The sequence below is a fragment of the Schistocerca nitens genome, chromosome 5, assembly GCF_023898315.1.
Source record: "Schistocerca nitens isolate TAMUIC-IGC-003100 chromosome 5, iqSchNite1.1, whole genome shotgun sequence".
NCBI lineage: Eukaryota > Metazoa > Arthropoda > Insecta > Orthoptera > Acrididae > Schistocerca > Schistocerca nitens.
In genome coordinates this window covers 309206227-309221913 of record NC_064618.1, presented here as the reverse complement: position 1 = coordinate 309221913, position 15687 = coordinate 309206227, and positions in this window count along the sequence as shown.

Genomic DNA, 15687 nt, shown 5'->3' with positions numbered 1-15687 from the left:
AGGAAAAATGATTGCTTAAAGGCCTCTGTGCTGTGACGAATCTAATCTTCTACTGGAGTAACAGTTATGAGGTTTTAATATATTCCTGGATTCCTTTTCGTCTATCTAAAAGTGTTTAGCAGTTCAGGTTTTTCAGCATTTCCGTGACGCTCTCCTAGGAGTCGAACATAGCTGTGACAATTCGTGCTGTCCTTCACTGTGTACGTTCAATATCCCCTGTTAATTCTATTTCGTACAACTTCCACACACTTGAGCAGTATCCTAGTATAGGCTGCTTTTAAGCAGTCACCTTCTTAGTCGACTGTCATTTTCCTTGTAGACTGCCAATGGGCCAAAGTCTTCTGTACCTGAATATCGTTTCCACAAGTTATTTGTATGTGTTGGCTGACTGCAGCTGCGAGTCATTGATATTATAGCCATAGTGTTTTGAGAAGTACACAACTGTATATTTCCGAAGACTTAATGCAAATCTTATAAAAACCTAACTGAACACTTATGTAGCTTTTATCACGCAGTATATCATTACAGATAACTGCATCATAAGCAGAACGTCTTTCGTTACTATTAATATTGCCTACAAGGTCACTAACATAGAACAGGAACAGCAAGGGACCCAGTACACTTCCCTTAGTCACACCAGAAGTTAATTCTACAACTGTCAGTGATTCTCCATCACGATAACATGCTGTGTCCTTACCGACAAATCCCCTATCCAGTCAGAAATTTCACCTGAGACCCTTTACGTCTAAAAAATGGGTTTCTCATAGAGTGCAAAATGACTAAGCAGAAATGGTTCAGGAAAAATGCAAAGAAGCGTTTAAAAATAGGAGATAGATAGATACTGCCTATAGGAAGATTAAAGAGAACTTTCCATAAAGAGAAGCAGCTGTATGAGTAACAAGAGCTCAGATGCTAAGTCAGTGCTAAATAGGAAGTGAAAACAGAAAGGCGGAAGAAAGATATATAGGGGCTCTACAAGAGAGAAAGAGAAGAGGAAATAAATGAAGATCATATGGGAGATAAAATACTACGAGAAGAATTTGACAGAGCATTGAAACACCTGAGCCAAAACAAGACTCCTGCAATAGACGACATTCCGTCAGAAGTATTAAGAGCCTTGGCTGAGTCACCTATGAGAAATCTATTTCTCCTGGTGCACAAGATACATGAAACAGGCGACATACCCTCAGACTTCAGGAAAAATGTTGTTGTTGTTGTTGTGGTCTTCAGTCCTGAGACTTGGTTGATGCAGCTCTCCATGCTACTCTATCCTGTGCAAGCTTCTTTATCTCTGAGTAACTACTGCAACCTACATCCTTCTGAATTTGTTTAGTGTATTCATCTCTTGGTCCCCCTCGACGATTTTTACCCTCCACGCTGCCCTCCAATACTAAATTGGTTATCCGTCAATGTCTCATAACATGTCCTACGAACCGATCCCTTCTTCTAGTCAAGTTGTGCCACAAACTCCTCTTCTCCCCAATTCTATTCAATATCTCCTCATTCGTTACGTGATCTACCCATCTAACCTTCAGCATTCTTCTGTAGCTTCACATTTCGAAAGCTTCTATTCTCTTCTTGTCTAGACTATTTATCATCCATGTTTCACTTCCATACATGGCTACACTCCATACAAATACTTTCAGAAATGACTTCCTGACATTTAAATCTATACTCGATGTTAACAAATTTTTCTTCTTCAGAAACGATTTCCTTGCCATTGCCAGTCTACATTTTATATCCTCTCTACTTTGACCATCGTCAGTTATTTTGCTCCCCAAATAGGAAAACTCCTTTACTACTTTAAGTGTCTCATTTACTAATCTAATTCCCTCAGCATTACCTGACTTAATTCGACTACATTCCATTATCCTCGTTTTGCTTTTGTTCATGTTCATCTTATATCCTCCTTTCAAGACACCGTCCATTCCGTTCAACTGCTCTTCCAAGTCCTTTGCTGTCTCTGACAGAATTACAATGTCATCGGCGAACCGCAGAGTTTTTATTTCTTCTCCATGGATTTTAATACCTACTCCGAACTTTTCTTTTGTTTCCTTTACTGCTTGCTCAATATACAGATTGAATAGCATCGGGGAGAGGCTACAACCCTGTCCCACTCCCTTCCCAACCACTGCTTCCCTTTCATACACCTCGAGTCTTTATAACAGCCATCTGGTTTCTGTACAAATTGCTCCCTGCATTTTACCTCTGCCACCTTCAGAATTTGAAAGAGTATTCCAGTCAACATTGTCAAAAGCTTTCTCTAAGTCTACAAATGCTAGAAACGTAGGTTTGCCTTTCCTTAATCTTTCTTCTAACATAAGTCGTAGGGTCAGTATTGCCTCACGTGTTCCAACATTTCTACGGAATCCAAACTGATCTTCCACGAGGTCGGCTTCTACCAGTTTTTCCATTCGCCTGTAAAGAAATCGCTTTAGTATTTTGGAGCTGTGACTTATTAAACAGATAGTTCGGTAATTTTCACACCTGTCAACACCTGCTTTCTTTGAGATTGGAATTATTATATTCTTCTTGAAGTCTGAGGGAATTTCACCTGTTTCATACATCTTACTCACCAGATGGTAGAGTTTTGTCAGGACTGGCTCTCTGAAGACTATCAGTAGTTCTAATGGAATGTTGTCTACTCCCGGGGCCTTGTTTCGACTTAGGTCTTTCAGTGCTCTGTCAAACTCTTCACGCAGTATCATATCTCCCATTTCATCTTCATCTACATCCTCTTCCATTTCCATAACATTCTCTTCAAGAACATCGCCCCTGTATAGACCCTCTATATACTCCTTCCACCTTTCTGCTTTCCCTTCTTTGCTTAGAACTGGGTTTCCATCTGAGCTCTTAATATTCATGCAAGTGGTTCTCTTTTCTCCAAAGGTCTCTTTAATTATCCTGCAGGCAGTATCTATCTTCCCCCTCATGAGATAAGCCACTACATCCTTACATTTGTCTTCTAGCCATCCCTGCTTAGCTATTTTGCATTTCCTGTCGGTCTCATTTTTGAGTCGTTTGTATTCCTTTTTCCCTGCTTCACTTACTGCATTTTTGTACTTTCTCCTTTCATCAATTAAATTCAGTATCTCTTCTGTTATCGAAGAATTTCTACTAGCCCTCGTCTTTTTACCTACTTGATCCTCTGCTGCCTTCACTACTTCATCCCTCAGAGCTACCCATTCTTCTTCTACTGTATTTCTTTCCCCCATTCCTGTCAATTGTTCCCTTATGCTTTCCCTGAAACTCTGTACAACCTCTGGTTTAGTCAGTTTATCCAGGTCCCATCTCCTTAAATTCGCACCTTTTTGCAGTTTCTTCAGTTTTAATCTACAGTTCATAACCAATAGATTGTGGTCAGAGTTCACATCTGCCCCTGGAAATGTCTTACAATTTAAAATCTCGTTCCTAAATCTCTGTCTTACCATTATATAATCTATCTGAAACCTTCTAGTATCTCCAGGGTTCTTCCATGTACACAACCTTCTTTCATGATTCTTGAACCAAGTGTTAGCTATGATTAAGTTATGCTCTGTGCAATATTCTACCAGGCGGCTTCCTCTTGCATTTCTTAGCCCCAATCCATATTCACCTACTACGTTTCCTTCTCTTCCTTTTCCTACTGTCGAATTCCAGTCACCCATGACTATTAAATTTTCGTCTCCCATCACTACCTGAATAATTTCTTTTATCTCATCATACATTTCGTCAATTTCTTCATCATCTGCAGAGCTAGTTGGCATATAAACTTATAGTACTGTAGTAGTCATGGGCTTCGTGTCTATCTTGGTCACAATAATGCGTTCACTATGCTGTTTATAGTAGCTTACCCGCACTCCTATTTTTTTATTCATTATTAAACCTACTCCTGCATTACCCCTATTTGATTTTACCTGACCAAAAGTCTTGTTCCTCCTGCCACCGAACTTCACTAATCCTCACTATATCTAACTTAAACCTATCCATTTCCCTTTTTAAATTTTCTAACCTACCTGCCCGATTAAGGGATCTGACATTCCACACTCCGATCCGTAGAACGCCAGTTTTCTTTCTCCTGATAACAACGTCCTCTTGAGTAGTCCCCGCCCGGAGATCCGAATGGGGGACTATTTTACCTCCGGAAAATTTTACCCAAGAGGACGCCATCATCATTTAACCATACAGTAAAGCTGCATGCCCTCGGGAAAAATTACGGCTGTAGTTTCCCCTTGCTTTCAGCCGTTCGCAGTACCAGCACAGCAAGGCCGTTTTGGTTAGTGTTGCAAGGCCAGATCAGTCAATCATCCAGACTGTTGCCCCTGCAACTACTGAAAAGGCTGCTGCCCTCTTCAGGAATCACACGTTTGTCTGGCCTCTCAACAGATACCCCTCCGTTGTGGTTGCACCTACGGTACGGCTATCTGTATCACTGAGGCACGCAAGCCTCCCCACTAACGGCAAAGTCCATGGTTCATGGGTACGAGTAAAGGGAAGAAATTGACGATGAGGGTGGACAATTCCTTCAGATTGGGAGGCGATGTCGAATATGATATGGAATTAGCCTGAATCAGTCCGAGAAAAGGAGAATATCAAGGGTACAGGTTCTCAAATGAAATGGTTAGAACATCACCAGCATGTGGGAGGGCGAGGCAGCCATCGCTTTCCTGAAGGAAGTAACATCGGAAAACGTAGGGAATCTGACGGGTTACGAATTGGCGCGAATTCCTTCACAAAAGAAGACGAAGTAAATATTCCACAATTCGAGTCAAGAACAACTGCCAACTTCAGTAACTTATAAGTAGATATCCTCGGTGTAGCGGGGCAGCTTAAAAGCGTGTATAAGAAACAAAGCTGTCATGGCAGATTCAGCGTCCGTGGATCGCAAACGCTCGAACAGTACTAGTGTCCCCCTTTACAGATGGACCACAAATTCTTAAAATTTCAGACGCTCAGTTTAAATATTGTGAAGAGCTATCTGTCTTAGTAAAAGAACATTAATCTAATCCATACATGGGATCCACTCCATCTGAAACAACTTGCTTATTCTTACATGTTTCCAATGGCAGCCAGCTGGACAGACTATACATAAGAGTGTCCATTTTGCAAAATACGGCAACCAGCACAGGCTTTTCGCCTGCTTCTTTTTCCGATTATGCGGCCTACCATATCACCAAACAGCATCAAGAAGGTTTTCAGATGCAGAAGGCAATGGCAATTAAACTGTGGCCTGTTTAGTAATGCGGGGTCTAAAACAGACATTTATGAGATATGGAGAAGGTTGCAGCGGAATATTCCCAAGTGAACACTATTACTGTATTATGGTTACAACTGCCTAAACCGCAAATTCTTCTCCTAATTAGTGCATACACATGCGAGGAGGTACAATGGACGCAAAATTTTATTTTCTCTTTTTGTGTCGACTCTATACTAACCCGGAAGAAGTTATGCGAGCCATCGTTGTCCTCAGAAAGTGCAACACAAAATTCATCAGCACTTATAGACGGACTGAGACAGGTTTCAAAATTGGAGCCAGTGAAGCGCCTAAAGTGCGGTTTGCCTAGACGTAGGGGTGACATGCTCTGTAGTTGAAACCTGATAGACATTTACGTAAGCAAAAATTGTGCTTTGTGAGCAAAAACTCTGCTTCTCAGCAATACACGCTCGCCCACACACATACACACACACACACACACACACACACACACACACATGATATTTATTCCATAAACTTGCAGGTTAAACAGCACTTGTGATCATCTATAGATTGTTATGTGTGCCGCATTTGGTGTAAGGCGCAATAGACCCTCAAATTAAATATTTTCACATTTCAATTGTTGTACAAAACGGTAATGCGTATCAAGTGTCACAATGTTAAATCAACGTTTAAAAAGTCTGCAAAAAATAATAAACGTTATCAGCAACACAATGTTTATATCAATGTTCTCTCCACATTTAAAATATCCACCAAATGGATGACGGAAACATGACTGAGGACTCTCAAATTAAGTGCCCCAAAAGAGTGCAAATTATCGTATATGTAGATACATTTTGTGACAGCATAAGTTAGCTTTATCAGCAGAAGATGACAAACATTTTGTATTACAAAAGGTTGATATCCTAGCAAACGGGTCATTATAATGTTTGGCTGGCTTTGATAACTCTTTTACCAGAATTGAGACCAGTTTTTGACAAATAAAGCAGACAATTTAGACATGGGAATAAGACTGTTTACTTTGCTATAAAGAGCAAACTATTCGCATTGACAATTGCACTTTATACAGTAAGTTACATCCACAGTGGTGGCAATAAATGAGCTGTATGTATATCTGAAAGTAACACAGATAACTTGTGTGTGTAAATGTTTAATTTTATGGTGCATTGTGCCTAGTTAAGTGTGGCACAGATATCAAACCTTAGTCATCAACAAGTGATGGTTAACCTTCAAGGGCCGGCCGGAGTGGCCGAGCGGTTCTAGGCGCTACAGTATGGAACCGTGCGACCGCTGCGGTCGAAGGTTCGAATCCAGCCTCGGGAATGGATGTGTGTGATGTTCTTAGGTTCGTTAGGTTTAAGTAGTTCTAAGTTCTAGGGGACTGATGACATTAGAAGTTAAGTCCCATTTGAACCATTAAACCTACAAGTTATGTAAGTAGCACTCTTATATGAGCTATTTTCTTTAATTTTACTGAGTTACGACCGTAGTTCCAGGTATGCTATGTACTTGAAATCGCCATGTATTTTGATAAAATCTTTTATTTTGGTGGAAAGATCATATTTTTTCCAGGTATAAAACTTTCCTCTGTGTGTGTGTGTGTGTGTGTGTGTGTGTGTGTGTGTGTAAGCTTGTCCATCATTTTCATTGGCCATGTCGGCCATGTTGTGTTGTGTAATTATTTCTTATTCTGTGTACTGCGAGGTTGTATTTGCATATTAGGAAAATATGTAGTTTAAGTGATACAGCACTTCAACGATCTCATCAAAATGCATCATTTTTTGTATGGTTTGTCAGAAAATGTAATGTAATATGTAATACACCAGTGGAACGTAACTGCAGGTATTTTCATGATCAGAAAAAGATATTTTGGTCAACGATAATTTCAGTTATGATTTTCTAGTTAACATGTTGCGTTACCTCCCATCCCCCTCTAAAATGGAGCTTGCTCAGGAAAAGCATTACTGAAAAATTTCTAAAAACGTCAGGTGATGATTTTTTTATCACCAAGATCATTGCCTCAGATTGAACTGCAAATATCTTTATAAATTTCTAAAGATATTTTAGACGTGGAGATACCATCGTAATTCTTGACATAAGCGTTATGTATGTAACTGATTTTTTTTTGTTTGTTGAGGTGAAGCATTACTATACAACTTCTAAAAGCGTCAGCTGATGGAAGTTCGTTTTTTGTAGCACCAATAGCAGCCTGCGACGGAGCTGCCAATATCTTTGTATATTTTGACAGATATTTTGGACGTAGAGATACAGTTGCAACATTTGACATAATCGTTGTGCGTGTTGTTGATTTATTTTTGGCCTAGATTTCAGACAAAGAAACACTGTAAATTACACCATCTACTTATTTCTACATATAAATCATAAACCACAAGCCACCAAATGGTGAGTGGCGGAGGATACTTCTGGTACCAGTAACTGATCCTCCCTTCCGTGTTCCACTAGCGAATGGCTTGTGGGAGAATGATTGTCGGTAAGACTCTTCATTAGCTCTAAATGCTCGAATTTTCCGATTATAGTCATTCCGTGAGATGTATGAGGGAGGAAGTAATGTGTTACTCCACTCTTCCTGGAAAGCGATCTCGAAATTTCAATACCAAACCTCCCCGTGATGCACAACGCCTCTCTTGTGACGTCCGCAGTCGGGGTTTGTTGGGCATCTCTGTAGCGTTCTCACTCCTACTAAACGATCCCGTGACAAAATGCACCGCTCTTCGTTGTATCTTTTGATGGGCCTTTTAAACGTGAAAATAACATTGTGATACATGGCACACGCATTGTATGTGTTGTTATCTGCTTCCCCCTAAAATGGTTCTTGTTCCAATGTGTTTTTGTACACACTCTCACTTAGGCCCAGGATGAAATGTCAGGTGGCTTCTTAGGGTGCTAAATTTGTTTTACACAGTTGTTAAACAATTTAAATATGGGCTTAGCATTGTGGCAATTAATTTGTGATTTCACAGTCATACTATGGGTGTCAGGTGTAAATTATACATGAACTGCATTCTTCCAGTAGCTGAAAATAATTCAGACTGCCTATTCATTTGAGAGCTATCACTTCTTCCTGCTTATCGCTGTGTTGTAACCTACATGCATTTTGTACAGCTATAGTTTTGGTGAGGTGTGTTTTTGTACATATACTCATTTAAGCCTAAAAATGAAATGTTTAGAATGCTATTTTTTTACCAAATATGTTTTGTAATAACTTAGACATAAAAATAGTATAGGAGCGCTTAATTGGAGAGGCCACAAACATGTTTTAAGACGAAATTTTGATGGGTATTTTAGATGTGGAAATAACCTTGAAATAAGGTTTGTGTTTCTGATGAAGTTCACATTTTTGTAAACATTTTAGATGCTGAATTAACATTGTTGCATCTGCATCATGTGTTTTTTGTAACAATTTAGATGTGGAAATATTTAATTTGATGGTCTATTGGACCTTGTATCAAGCACAGTACAGACGCTGATGGACGTTCGCAAGTGCTGCTTAACCTATAATTTCATGGCATAAACTTGGTGGATTGAATGCGAGCACGTGCGCCTGTATGTGTGTGTGTGTGTGTGTGTGTGTGTGTGTGCAGATACATAATTTTTATAAATAATCAAGTACTTTTGAGCACGGCACCATTTTACGCAGTTAAGGTAAAATTTATGTATTTCTTTATTTGGAAATACTATAGTACTGCGAACATCTTTGTTAAGTAATTGGATACTTTTGAACATGGCGCAATGCTGGTTGGTTGATTCGTTTATTTCCAGGTAAAATACTGTGCTTTGATTGAGTGTTGCGTTTTAATGGCTGGAAAAATACTGAGCTGTGAGTGAGAGTATATGTATGTGTGCGAGTTGCTGAAAAGGCAGAACTGTTGCTTATATAACTGTGTATCACGTTACAGCTGACTCACACCTCGTCCTGTATCTAGGCAACATGTGCACGTAACATCTGATCAAAGTCATTGACCACATATGCTAGGACTAGGCTGTAAGATCGGTCAAACAGAACTACAGTCGCCATTGGTATACAACTGTTGCCTGTAACAACACTTCATAATGACTGGCAAAATGAAAGGTTACTGTCCCTTGTCTGACACCACATGTAACGAAGGTTCGTACACTCTGTGCTTCCCTCCCGTTATCTCACTCTGTGAAGCACCTCCCAACATACATGCATTGTCAAAAACTTAGTACTGTTGAGAACGCATCGGAAACTTCTTACAGCAAGTGCCGGCTTTAGTCACTGGCCGGTCAACGCCAGTTACGGAATTGTGAAACGTTCAAGTATTTCTGTCGAAAAAAAATCCACCTTAATAATTATTCGTCGGTAGTGACTGATCTTATTGATTGATCTGCGATATCCAGCAATATCCAGCAATTCAATTTGCTTAATTTGAGGATTATTTTCCATTATTTCAACAATGTATGTATTCCGCTACTACTGTGTCTTGCCTCTCGATCCTTATATAAATCTTCTTTCAAATTTCCTTGTTGCATGTCCTCTTTTACTTGGTTTTCTATTTTGAATTACCTTCTTCTCTTATGTGGAGGTTGCCAATAAAGAATTTTTCTGTCATTTTTCATCCCCCAATCTTATCAAACGCCCATACCATTTTAAATAAGTTTTTCCATTTCATCAGTGACGTCTCGGGACTTTTCATCCGCTTCATTATTTCCTTCTTTGAGATCTTCTCTCGCCTTGAAACTCTACAGTCTATTTCCTGAAAATCAATTACTTTGTCAATTCCCAACATACTGCTCCATATAAACGAATGCTTTGTACTGCTGATACGTATAATACTTTTTGTCTTTTTCTCAATTTTATCCGACCAGAGGATGGAATTCAACTTACTGATTGCTTGTTTGGGTTGTATTATCCTCTGCTTTATTTCTTGTTTACTGGAACCTTGATCTGAGAATGTGACTTCCAGATATATTTATGCTTTTGATATGCCTCAGCTGTATTTCTACCTATGATGATATCATGATGTTTAATTTCTAGAGAGATGTTTTGTGTTAGACAAATTTATTGATAGTCCTCCCTTTCCGTACGTTTCTGCTATTTTATTCGTGTTGTACTCTGTCATAATCATTTACAGCCAAAATAATTCCAGTATTTGACAAAATTTTCTAATGATTAGTGGTTGCAAGTGAAAAACTATAAAAACTATGAAACTATGAATCCTGGACGCTGCCGACAAAAAAATGGAGCCAATAATTTTGGCTGCAGCGTTACATTTACGTTTGTGATTTCCAGTTACTATAAATAACTAACGCATTTCCGAGAATGTTTGTAAGTTGTGTTGGGCTTTGCTTATTTCTAGTAAGTCGGCATGTGTGATTTACAGTTACCAAATAATTAACATATCGTGTAACATTAGTTTTCTCTTTTAACAGTGTCCGCATGTGTCGTAAATTAACACTTTTGTCGAATTTTTTAGTGGTCATAACTTGCAAAACGTTTCACAGAAACAGTAAAACTTGTTCCAAGTTTTTGCTGTCGCAATAAGATCTCGTTTTGGCTGTTAATGGCTTCAGTTCTAAAAGGCTACTGATGCTACTTGTAGCATGTCAGACTCTTATATTAAGAGACAATCAATAAGTTTAGTTTAAAGTTATTCGTTTACTGTTTTGTAAAATATTGCACCGGAGACAATACAGCCGGCCGAAGTGACCGAGCGGTTCTAGGCGCTACAGTCCGGAACCGCGAGACAGCTACGGTCGCAGGTTCGAATCCTGCCTCGGGCATGGATGTGTGTAATGTCCTTAGGTTAGTTAGGTTTAAGTAGTGCTAAGTTCTAGGGGACTGATGACCACAGCAGCTTAGTCCCATAGTGATCACAGCCATTTGAACCATTTTTTGGAGACAATACACCCCCACTGCGGTTGCTGTTCTTGGGCGAAGGATGAGTTGGTTGCTGTTTGTAGCTGCTGGAAGGCGGCCAGACACAGTCAAGCGACTAGAAGCTGCTGCCAACGGGTGTGTTGGGAGGGCTACTGAGAGTTATGTACCAGAGATACTAAAGGTACCTCAAGTAGAATCCTCTCCTGTGGACACTGTCTCTTTTGCAGGAAATACAATACCCGTCACTACTCGTCCATCTGACCGTGAATGACGTGTTAGATCTACTGTGTAGGGGAGTCAGGGACCAGGAAGAACTCAGGACGTTACACCCACCTCCCTAACCAATAAGTTCGAGGTGCTGTCTTCCGCTGAAACTGAAACTGCACCAGTGAGACTCATTACACATTGTACTGTGTCAAGAGGAGCTGAAGGTAAAAAGGTAGGATCTATTATGCATTATCTACTCAAACTTACTGCGAATAATGGCACCCGTTAGGGAAATGGCAGCAAGGGATGGAAAGTACACCAGGTGTATGTCTGGGGGCCTCATTCAACACACTGACGAGGCTATGCCGGCAGGCATTGAGGAATCAGGGTGCTACCAAGTGCAGACTGTGGCACACGTTGGAACATTGATGTCTGTCACCTGGGCTCTGAGGTCCATACTTGGATCATACCAGAGGAGGCTGACAATAGCAGCAATGCTCATGGATTTACAATTTTAAAAAATTTGTTTATTTACTATAATGTTTTGATATCCACGACAATTTTACGGGTCTGAACACACAATTCCACGTCGTCTTTAGGCTGTAAACACTAACAATAAATAATTGTTTGAAGGACTGGGTAGGTTCAAGATATTTGTGGAAAACTTGCTGAAATGATGTCGTTTTGTCTGCTGTGGGGTAACTTCGAAAACTTATTCTGGAAACACTGTGTGAGAGGGAGTTGCTGTGTAGATACATGTCTAACAGGCCGCGCTGCTCTGTCACGTTTATTGAGTAGCATGATTTGTGTTACGTGTAGGGTTGTGTGTATGGCAGTGGCACATGGTCACTAAAGGGTTGAATAAGTACGTTGATGGATTTTTGGTGGAAACGATAAAATAAACGTAGACTTTCTTCCGCTTTTGGTGACTTATTTGTTAACCTGTGACCATAATAAAGTTTGTGAACTCGCTTCCTATGAAGCCAGTACGTTAGGATGATGACAGAAAATAGTACCCAACGAGAGGATAATCGAGGAGGAGCATGCAAGAAAAAGAATTACACCACCCGTTTCTCCACTTAAATACATTGAAATAGCCCTTAACCTCAGTATAAAGGGAATGGTCACGAAGAACATGATGATTGTCGGACACTGTAAACACACATTCGAAGATTGATTCCGTTATTTCTTAGATGTCACTGTAACAGAAAACACCAAATCATTTCCTTCTACTATAACATTGGCAGGTACTGCAAGAACATTGACGCTAATGTTCAGGCCATAAATTTTAAATGACACCAACGTTGTGTTCGGACAGAGTTTCAGGATGTAGTTCAAAATGTTGAAATGTGTGTGAATTCCTAAGGGACCAAATTGCTTAGGTTATCAGTCCCTAGACTTACACACTACTTAAACTAACTTATGCTAAGAACAACACACACACCCATGCCAAAGGGAGGACTCGAACCTCCGGCGGGAATGGCCGCGCAGTCCGTGACATGGCGCCTCAAACCGCGCGGCCACTCCGCGCGGCTCAGGATGTAATGGTATAGAGTGATTCGACATAAGCCCTTTAAGCTATTCAAAAATGTTAGCCATTCTCACAATCATATCTAATGTAACGTCATTGTTAAAAGAAAGAAAAGAAGTAATGCTTGAATGGATACCAACCTATGTTGTAATTCATAGTAATAAAGAGAGAGACGAACTACCCAAGAAAGGTACGTGAGTACAACAAACAAAACTCTCAATACTGACATACTAGGCGTTAAGAACCTAATAAATGAAGACGTTCAGAAGCATCATATTGAACATGTTACGCTGCAGAAAAAGATCTGTTACACAACAGAAAAGTTATTTCAGAATATCTGTGGAACGAAACACAATACCAACGCTACGACTAATTTCGGGTCATGATTGCCTTTCTGACCAGTAACCTCGAAATGGTTTGTATACATTGTTAAAATGTGTAATTTGCAATACTGAAAATATTGTCATGAAATGATATCAGTTGATGGCTTGTGAAAAATTACATCAGTATAAAACATTATCAAATGGATCAATACACTGGGAAGCCCAAACACAAAGGCTACGTACCAGGACTGAGAGACTTAAATAAATGGATAAAAATTTTTGGAGCGCAGTTTTATACTGAAAAGAAATGCCAGAAAAAGAAACCAAAGTAAGATGAAATGTATTGCTACTAAAATATATCAAAAATTAAGTGCAAGGTACAGCCCAAAGTGACAGTAAATTGATTAAGATTCCAATTGATATAACAGAAGAACATTCTGGAGACGGCTACACAAGAGTTCCTCCTGTGTCTGGAGACGAGTGGTACGTATACCACTTAGAGGCACAGAAAATAACGTTTGCGTATATGATACGCATGCGAGTGCGCTAGCAATTAGACCTCGTTACCTCGTAGTAAACCTGATGTGTAAACCAACCAATAAGCACCGAAGCTCCTTGCGCCTGTGTGCTTATTGGCCAGTTTGCCCACAGGCTTATTACGCAGTAACGATGTCTAACCACTCGTTCACTCATTCATTTGTCTTGAGGAATGGGCGGTCACCAACCTACTAGCCAGAAGCAATCTGCAGAGCCTAAACGTTTGATCACTATGTTCCGAATAAAAGAAGTGTGTTTCTCCTGTACAAAAAATATGGCTAGATAAAACGTTTAGTTGTTTTCTGTCCTATGAAGGCCTTATACAAGCCTTTGTTAAAGAACTGTACCTTGTCATCTCCTAACACAGGATAGAGAGGAGAGGGTTACAGGTCAGTCCGCGTTTTGCTATCGTTTAGGAGCAAACGCAGAAACCCAGACTTCCACTGAAAAGTATCTTGACTGCATGGGTAAATGCCAAACATGGTCACAGGTCACCCACGGGAGGCGTGGATTTTGGGACTCTATAGGATGCTCACAGCAAGAGGCTCAAGAATACTCAGTGATCTTATTAGCGCTACTTATTTACAATCAGACTATCTACTACACTAAAGGCTAGTTTTAAACATTAGAAACAGCGAAGGATGCAGTTAGCTGCACAACAGAAGTGTCACTCCGTGGCGCAAGAGCTAACAGAAACAGCTGAAACTTCTATATTCAAATAGTTTACTTAAACTGCTGAGTGAAATTGAATGCAAGTGAACCTACTTTCTCTTTATCTTTTTTTGTCATGTCAACACTGACCTACAATATTCTAGCACAACACAATATGACTGCTCCAAAAAATTACAACCTGACGTCAAATAATTAATTCAAAAGAATGGCCCTGACTAAAAAGAAATCTTAACAATAATCTATACATTTCATTGAGCACGAACCTCACAAAAATCTTCATTACGCGAACTACTGCAATACAGCGTGCGTCAATACTGCCAGTTAAATCAAAGATTCTAACTACTAAAGCCACTAACTACTAATAGGCGTGTGGTTAGCAAAGGAAAGATTTTGTTGCAAACCAAACAATGTATTTTTTACCTTAATAATGTGACATCCAGTTCAGGCACGAATCTAAATCGTCATTGACATCCAGTACAAAGATATATAATCATGAATAATTTTCAATCTCCAAGTCGGATACTTCCAGGTCGTTAGCCTACGCTAACACTTCAGACCTCTACCCTCCATCAATGCTAACATCTCACATTTAACATCCATCACTGCTGGCTGTACGCCTCCAACTGCCCAACAGTACTTCCATCACTGCTGGCGACTAATTTCCAACTGCCCAACACTACTGGTGATTAACTTCCAACAATGAGTCCAACCAGCCACAGAGTCTCTTACAAAGAAAGCGCAGTCAGAGATCCAGTGCAAAGCGCTACACAGCGCTACCAACACAGAAGCAGCCCACTTACATAGCAATCGATAGCAACATTGTCAAGCACGAACTTCGAGAGCAGCACTCCAAATGCCAAAAGCAGACCCCTTGAAGCTTACCTGTGTCTGGCAATGAGTGACATGGAGTTGGCGCCCCAATAATCTAAGTGAAAAGTTCTTATGAATACAAAAACATAAGGTTTTAAAGAAATGTGGCAGCGCACTATTCCTCCATTCCTGTAGTTGGCCCAGCAATCCACTGGCGCTTTACAGTTTCTAGCCAATCTGACGAGTGGCTCTCCACCTCCAGGGCGCCTCTGACCAACCAGATTCCTCCCCTTCTCCTACTCGGTAGGCAGGGAGGTCTCTAGCCTTTAAATTAACAGGCTGCAAGTTTGATAGCAACAGCATTCAGCCGAAAATCACTGCCCTCCCTATTATGGCTAACAACAACAGTGTTTTACGTCACTTGGTCCCAGCCAGAGGACTATCGTGATTGGAAACCGCTGTTGTAGCACTCTAACCTGTGCAAACCTATGGACGTCGCAGTTCTCAGAGGCAAGTATCGAGCTTGCTGCTTCTACTAAAACATGCCATTTTT